The sequence below is a fragment of the Vicia villosa genome, linkage group LG6, assembly GCF_029867415.1.
Source record: "Vicia villosa cultivar HV-30 ecotype Madison, WI linkage group LG6, Vvil1.0, whole genome shotgun sequence".
In the NCBI taxonomy this organism is placed as follows: domain Eukaryota; kingdom Viridiplantae; phylum Streptophyta; class Magnoliopsida; order Fabales; family Fabaceae; genus Vicia; species Vicia villosa.
In genome coordinates, this window is record NC_081185.1 from 7,825,971 (window position 1) to 7,835,157 (window position 9,187).

Here is a 9,187-nt window from a genome sequence, read left to right on the forward strand (position 1 = left end):
AACCTAAAGGTTTTGCAGATCCAAACCACCCTGATCATGTATACAAATTAAGAAAAGCTCTTTACGGTCTGAAACAAGCCCCTAGAGCTTGGTATGAGAGACTAACTGAGTTTCTTACTAGCAATGGATACAGGAAAGGAGGGATAGATAAAACTCTCTTTGTTAAAGATGAAGGAGGGAAGATTCTGATAGCTCAAATCTATGTGGATGATATTGTATTTGGTGGGATGTCAGACAAGATGACTAGACACTTTGTTGATCAGATGCAATCTGAATTTGAAATGAGTCTAGTTGGAGAATTAACCTATTTTCTTGGGCTGCAAGTCAAACAGATGGAAGACTCAATCTTTCTCTCTCAGAGCAAGTATGCTAGAAACATTGTCAAAAAGTTTGGAATGGAAAATGCTTCTCACAAAAGGACACCAGCACCTACCCATTTGAAGTTGACCAAAGATGAAAAGGGAACCAGTGTTGATCAAAGTCTATACAGAAGCATGATAGGAAGTCTGCTGTATCTTACAGCCAGTAGACCTGATATTGCCTTTGCTGTTGGGGTATGTGCCAGGTATCAAGCAGAACCCAAAACCAGCCATATCAATCAAGTCAAGAGGATCCTGAAATATGTGAATGGTACTTGTGAATATGGAATGCTCTACTCTCATGGGTGTGAACCCATTCTCACTGGATATTGTGATGCAGACTGGGCAGGAAGTGCTGATGACAGAAAAAGTACTTCAGGAGGATGTTTCTTCTTGGGTAATAATCTTATTTCATGGTTCAGCAAGAAACAAAACTGTGTGTCTCTATCCACTGCAGAGGCAGAATACATTGCAGCAGGAAGTAGTTGCTCTCAGCTTGTTTGGATGAAACAGATGTTATCAGAATACAATGTCACACAAGATGTCATGACATTATATTGTGACAATTTAAGTGCCATTAACATTTCAAAGAATCCTATTCAGCATAGCAGGACCAAGCACATTGATATTAGACATCATTACATTAGAGATCTTGTTGAAAATAAAACAATTGTCTTGGAACATGTTGCTACAAACCTTCAACTAGCTGATATTTTCACAAAAGCCTTGGATGCAAATCAATTTGAAAATCTAAGAAGCAAACTAGGCATTTGTCTTTGTGAAGGATTATAGCAATTAATTGGGTGTGGAATCAGCACTATTTCTTTCTTGACTATCAAGGATACTCTGCTGATGGTGGTCATGATCATTCTGTTGGTAGTGATGGCTGAGGAGGGTGAGGATGCTCGGACTAGTAGCTTCAATGATGTGGAGATGAGTAAGGATAATGATTCTGAAGTGTAAATCTTCATCTGTTGTTTGGCTTCTATTGTGGCTAGAAAGGGGGAGAAGTGATAGATGATGATTTGGCTGCTGCGTGTACTCTGATCTCTGATGGTATCATCTATTATTGTTTTAGCCAAAAAAATTCGCCAAAGGGGGAGTTTGTAGTTGTTTCTGATTGGCTGTATTTTTTGGTAAAACAATTAGTGTTTTATCATGTCAAACCTGGTGTCATGACATGCATTGTTCTGAAGGTTTTTTTCTTGAAGTTGTTTTTTGTGCAGGCTTTTACCTGATGTCAAGACCGATGTCATGACATCCGAAGCTGCTGTGTTTTACTATGTTCGCGTTATGGTTATTTGATCTGTTAAGTCTTTGCGCGCCTCTTTTGGAAACTTTGGATATTGTTTTGTTTCAGAACAACGTTATGCGATGGATCTTTGTCTTATGGAATTGGTTTTAATTTGGTTAAAATTTATTATTGGATCCAAGGCCCAGCTGCTGCAAGGTTATTTATATCAAATGAAGAAGCTGCTGGAAATGTGGTTTTGGTTTTAGGGTTTGCCGTCCAGAAGTTTGTGGTGTTGTTCGTCTGTGTATTAGATTTCTTGTAAGCCAAACAATCATCATGATGATTGTCTTGGTCTAGGAGTTTCTGTTTTGAGTTGTAAAAGGTACTCAAAGCTTTTAAGCAAGAGTACTATTGTTCTTGATCAAAGCTTTTAAGCAAGATCAAGGTGTGTTTTTGAAGAGTGTCTTCTTTTTCTTTTCGTCTGTTAGTTTTTCATCACTGCTGTGATTGAGGGGGAGTGAGTAGGAGCTCTGGTCTAGCTGTTTAGATTGAAGTTGCATTGGGTAGATATTAAGTGAAAGGCGTAATATTGAGTTGTATTACCTTGAATTAATATTACTTATAGTGGACTTCCTCCCTGGCTTGGTAGCCCCCAGATGTAGGTGTGTTTGCACCGAACTGGGTTAACAATTTTCTTGTGCTGTTTACTGTTTACTGTTTACTCTTTGTTCATTTGTTTAAAAACAGTCAGATAGTGATGTCGTGACATCGTGTAAGACATCGCGTGTCTGAGTCCAGAATTTCAGTTCGTAAATCAGGGATTGTTAATTTAGGGATTGTTTGTTCAGATTTAGGGTTATTAAAACACGATTTTTATTTAGGGTTTGCTTTGCTTCAGGTGTAATGGACGAGTTTCTGAATTTAACCATTCACCATAGTGGTGGATTCGTTGATATTAACAATGGTCAGTATGAAGGAGGAGACGTTGCAAAGTTGAGAATAGATGCAGATACGTGGGGTTATTTTGAATTTGTTGGTGTTCTTAAGGAATTAGGTTATAGAGAGTTTGAGAGAATTTGGTACAGAGATCCTACTGAAGGCATGCTTGAATTAGTTGATGATAAAGGAGCCTTAGATATAGCTGATCTTTATAGGGTGCACTTAAGGGTTGACATATATATTCAACACACAGTAGCTCAGCCAGAATTTTGTGATATTCCTATTGAAGCAGAAGAGTTAATGTCAAAAATTAATGAGGAATTTGCTGTTCTGGATGAAGATAATATTGTGAGGGCAGAAGATAATGTTTTGATGGATGATGACAATGTTGTGAGGGATGAAGAGACTATTGTGAGTGAAGACTGCACTACTATGAGGGATAAAGAGACTATTGTGGGGGAAGATTGCACTACTGTGAGGGAAGATTGCACTACTGTGAGGGATGAAGAGACTATTGTGAGGGAAGAGGTACATACTGTGAGGGATGAGGACAATGTGGGTGAGGTGAATGATGGGTCTACTACTGATAGTGGAGATGATAGTGCTGATGAAAATTATGAGAGTGCTATTGAAGTGGGATTTGATGATTCATCAGATGGCTTTGATGATTTAGAGGAAGAAGATTTGGATGATCTTTTTGAAGATCTAGAGGGGGAACAAAGCAAACAACAGTTGGATAAAGATGGTTTGGAAGAGGAAATAGCAAATGATAGTGAGGAACTTGAAAGTGGCTGTGATAGTGAAGAAGGTGATGTTAAACATAAGAGTTACCCAATGTTTAATGTGAAGAAGGACATGGCAGATTACAAGTGGGAAGTAGGAGTGTACTTTAGGTCAAAGGATGACTTCAAGGAAGCTATAACATCATATGTTATGCAAAGTGGAAGAAATATGAGGTTTACAAATAATGACAAAGTGAGGGTGAGGGTTAAATGCAAGGATGGGTGTCAATGGGAAGCATATTGTGCTAAATTGCCAAATGAAGAAACATGGCAACTAAGGAAATTGGTTGAAAAGCATGAGTGCGGTAGAGAGTATAATGTGAAATTGTTGACCACTAAATGGATGAGTAAGAGAATTCAAAACTCTCTGAAAACCAATCCAAGGATGAAGATTAAGGACATAAAGGCAAAGGCTCAAAGGAAGTGGAATGTGGGTGTTAACAAGACTAAGGCTATAAGGGCAAGATTTAAGGCTAGAGACATGGTTGATGGATCTTTCTTAGGGGATTATACAAGGATTTATGATTATTGCCATGAGTTGCTAAGAGCTAACCCAGGGTCTACTATCAAGATTAATGTTGATCCATTCCCAGATGGTAGTGAGGACCAAAGACCATATTTCAAAAGGTTGTATATGTTTGCTTTGCAGCATGTAAGGAAAGCTTTAAGTTATCTAGGCACATCATTGGTCTAGATGGTTGCTTCTTAAAGGGGTTGTATGGTGGACAAATTCTGGATGCAATAGGGAGGGATCCAAATGACCAGATGCTTCCAGTTGCATTTGCAGTTGTAGAAGGAGAAAACAGGGATAGCTGGACCTGGTTTTTGCAGTTGTTGATTGATGACCTAGGTGGTCAAGAAGAGTGTTTGACATACACATTCATCTCAGACCAACAAAAGGTCATGGTTTATTTTGTTTGTGCAGAATTATGCCTTTAGTACTTATTACACTTGTTTATTGATGCATTATATTCTTATGTGAATTTTCAGGGTCTACTACCAGCAATGGATGAACTTTTGCCAGGGGTTGAACAAATATTTTGTGTGAGGCACCTTTATAATAACTTCAGGAAGAAGTATCCTGGTAAAATGTTGAAAGATGCTATCTGGAAAGCTGCAAGGTCAACCTATGTACAAGCTTGGGAGAGAGAAATGAGGTCTATGAGACTTATTAGTGATGAGGAATATTTACATATGATGAAGACATCTCCAAGATTCTGGAGTAAATCACACTTTAAGGTAACTTGCTATTACTTGCTATTACTTGTTTGATAAGATGTATATGTTTGATAATAAGAACCTGTTCATATGCTGTGTTTAGGTAACTAACAAATGTGATACTCTACTCAATAACATGTCTGAGGCATTCAATAGTGTGATCCTTGAGTCAAGGACCAAGCCTTTAGTAACAATGCTGGAAGAGATCAGGACCTAGTTTATGGAGAGATGGGCTAAGAATAGGATGTGGTTTGAGAATTTACCTGATGATGCAGTGCTGCCAAACATTAGAAAACAAGTGGAGAAAAAAAGTACCTACACCAACACATGGATTGTAAGGTATAAACAAGTGTGATCTCTTGTATTTAATTAATTATGCATGAGTTGTAATGTGATACTTGGTTATTCTATTGTGTAGGATGTCTGATGAACATATTTTTGAAGTTAAGCATGTGCAAGATCCAGCTGACATGTTCATTGTGAACTTGAAGGACCACATATGTTCATGTAGGAGGTGGGAGTTGTCTGGTTTGCCATGTGTTCATGCATTGTCATGTATGAAGAGTAGGAACTTTAGATTTGAAGATTTCATTCCAGAGTACTATAGGAAGAGTAGGTACATTGCTGCCTACAAACCAGTTATATATCCTGTGAATGGTTCTAACCTATGGGCAAGGACACAATACCCAGATGTACATCCTCCTAAGTTCAGAAAAATGCCTGACAGACCAAAGAAGAAGAGGAATCTTGAACAAGGAGAGCTTGATGATACTGACAGAAAACTTAGGAGGACAGGTCTGATTGTGAAATGCAGTAGATGCAAAAAGTCAAGGCACAACAAAGCTACATGTAAGGTGACAGGGCCTGCACAGCCAACTACTCAACAAGCATCACAACAAACTACTCAAGGGCCTGCACAACCAAGTACTCAACAAACATCACAAGTAACAACTTCACAGCCAACTACTCAACAAGTTAGTGCACAACCAGCTACTCAACAAAGTCAACCAGCTTCTCAGACATCCAGAACAAGACAAAGTCCTGCAAAAAAGGCAACAACAAGCAAGGCAAAAAAGCTGGGTGTGAGAAGGCCACAGACTCCTTGGGTACCACCAGGACCAACCACAAGACTAGGTGCATCAAAAATTGGGCCAACAACTAGGAGGACAACACCAACAAAGAGAGCCTCATTCAAGAAGAATGTCTAGCACTTTAGATTTTATATTAGTTATTTAGCACTTTTGGAACTTATTAACACTTATGGTTTTATGTAATTTGTCTGGTAATATGCAAGTCTTAGGTAATGTTGTTTATGAACAACTTTTGTAATCTGCAAGTCTTAAGTAATGTTTGTAATCCTAACTGGTGTATTATAAGTACTCTGCAAGTCTAATGTATCTTTTGAACCTCTATGGCGTAGCTTGTTTAATGTGATGCTCTGTTCTGGTTGCATTATAAGCATTTTGTTGTGATACTCTGTTTTCAAAATCACAACACTAAACTGAACTGGTACATAATTCTGAACTGGTACATAATTGTACATAATTGATACATAATTGATACATAATTGATACATAATTGAACACAACATAATGCTTTCAATTTGTTCATAAAACTGGTACATAACTGGTTATAATTGGTTCATAAGACTGGTGCATAATTGGTACATAATTGAACACAACATAATGCTTTCAATTTGTTCATAAAAATGGTACATAAGTGGTTCATAAAAATGGTACACAGTGCTATTTCACTAACACAAAACCTAATCCTTAATAAAACAGGTTACAAACAAAATTATGATAATCGTCAAGCTACAACATTTTCCATATTTCATCATCTTCTTAAATTGACCTGTATGTGATCAGTCTCTTTCTTTATTTCTTCAGTTGACAATCTAATTTTGACAAACTCCTCTTGTATGTGTTCAATATTCTTTCCAAGCTTCTCCAACCTAACCATCATGATTTGCCCATTGTTTTCTTCAGATTCTTCGCAGAACCACTCGAGAAACCCACACACAGGATGATCAGGTCCCTACATGTCACACACCCTCATGTTCAATTTCATAAATCTAATAAACCAACACTATAAACTAACACTCTGTGAAAAATAACGTACCTTAAAATGAGGACACCCCCAAAATTGTCTTCCAAAACTCTTAGTGGTCTTTGCCCTTCTTAGAACGGCCTTATCTCCACAATAGCAAACTGGTTTCCATGGCAGTTCCGACTTCGTACCAAGCTGAGAGATGAAACTTTCATGGCTTCCTTGTAACATAGATGACGAAGAAGTGGACGATTTCATTGTTCTGGATTTCTGGAAAACCCTAGCAGCCCGTAAATTATTCTCACGATGGTGTTTATTCAACAAACCCTAGCCCCCAAATTGTTCAGAATTCGTTTTCCAGAAGTAACATTCCTTTTAATGAAGGAGAAGAACATCCAGGTCATATGCCACGCTGGCAACTCTAAACGGACGTTTCAATGAAATAGACGGAAAGGATAAACATGACACCATTTTAAAAGATAAGGGAGTTATGTGAACTTTTTAAAAATTGAGGGACCAAAATGGACCCCGAGTGAAAGTTCAGGGACGAAAAAAGGTATTTTGCCTAATTTATTCTTCCATACATGTATTTTAAACAAAAATTACTCCTATAAAATTGTATCATGTATTTTACAGTACCATACCATGTATTTTACATATACTACATACTATATATAGTTTTTTCATACTAATAAACTACATACTAACTAATAAACTACATACTACATATACAAGTATCAGATAACTTCAGTTATAAATATTAATACAACATTACAACTTCAGGACTAAATATTATCAGTACTACATATAGAAATGTTGAATAGGAAGGAAGAATAAAGGAATAGTGAGTCACGTGACGTGAGTGTACAATATTGCAATTGGATTGGAAATATAATAAATTAATTATAAAAAAAAAGAAAGACAAACAAGGAAAGGAAGGCAATGCGAAACAAACATATATTTTTTATTATTATTATTTTAATGTTTTTGGTTTATGTTGTCATTAACTAAGATATGGACAAAGAAAATCATATCTGTAGCATAGTTTCTAAAATAACATAATCATTTTCATAAAGGAAATAACAACTTGTATTATATAGAGAAATATTTTCAGGGTACGTTATATTTTAAAACAACTTTAAAAAAACCAACCAATCCCAACTTTTTATATTGTCAGTATCTTTGTGGTTTTTCCCTGTTAACATAGAAGCATATAATCTTAAACACTAGAAATTCGATTGCAACTTAATTAGAATAATCTCTTTATTATCTAAGCTAATAAAAGGGTATTATTATGAATTCTAGAACATCAATTTTTCTTATATTATAAATTATATTTATAATCCAAATATAAATAAAAATATATCTCCCTTTTAAAAATAATAAACTTTTTTGACTATGCAATATTGATTATTAACGGGACATGAAGTTAGTGATCAAAATACTCTTTTGCTAATTATACATTCAATTATTATTTTTTCACGGATAACCAGATATTTTTCTATTAAAAAATATATATCTGAAACAAATGCGCGTTCCGTACCAGAACCTGTGCATCAACATATTTTTTTCTTAATTATACATTCAATTAATATTTTTTCTTAATTATACATTCAATTAATATTTTTTCACGGGTACCAGATATTTTTCTATTAAAAATATACATCTGAAACAAATGTGCATCCCGTACCAGATATGCTTCTAAAATGAAATTAATCATATTTTTTAAGTTAGTTTTAGTGTATAAAATGTGATACAAAAATACGATTATATTTTACTAAACCTTTTGTACACGGGAACATGAAGTTATTGATCAAAATATTGATTATTAACGGGACATGAAGTTACTGATTAAAATATTCTTTTGCTAATTATACATTCAATTATTATTTTTTCACGGATAACCAGATATTTTTCTATTAAAAAATATACATCTGAAACAAATGCGCGTTCCGTACCAGAACCTGTGCATCAACATATTTTTTCTTAATTATACATTCAATTAATATTTTTTCTTAATTATACATTCAATTAATATTTTTTCACGGGTACCAGATATTTTTCTATTAAAAATATACATCTGAAACAAATGTGCATCCCGTACCAGATATGCTTCTAAAATGAAATTAATCATATTTTTTAAGTTAGTTTTAGTGTATAAAATGTGATACAAAAATACGATTATATTTTACTAAACCTTTTTGTACACGGGAACATGAAGTTATTGATCAAAATATTGATTATTAACGGGACATGAAGTTACTGATTAAAATATTGATTATTAACGGGACATGAAGTTACTGATTAAAATATTGATTATTAACGGGACATGAAGTTACTGATTAAAATATTGATTATTAACGGAACATGAAGTTACTGATCAAAATATTTTTTTTTATTAATTATACATTCAATTTTTATTTTTTCACAGATAACTAGATATTTTTCTATTAAAAAATATACATCTGAAACAAATGCGCGTCCCGTATCAGAACCTGTGCGAACGCACGGGTTTGTTACTAGTTTGTATTATAAATTGAATCTTTCATTGAAAAAATTTGGAAAAAAAATAAGCTACAAAAATATGTAAAAAATATAGATATATA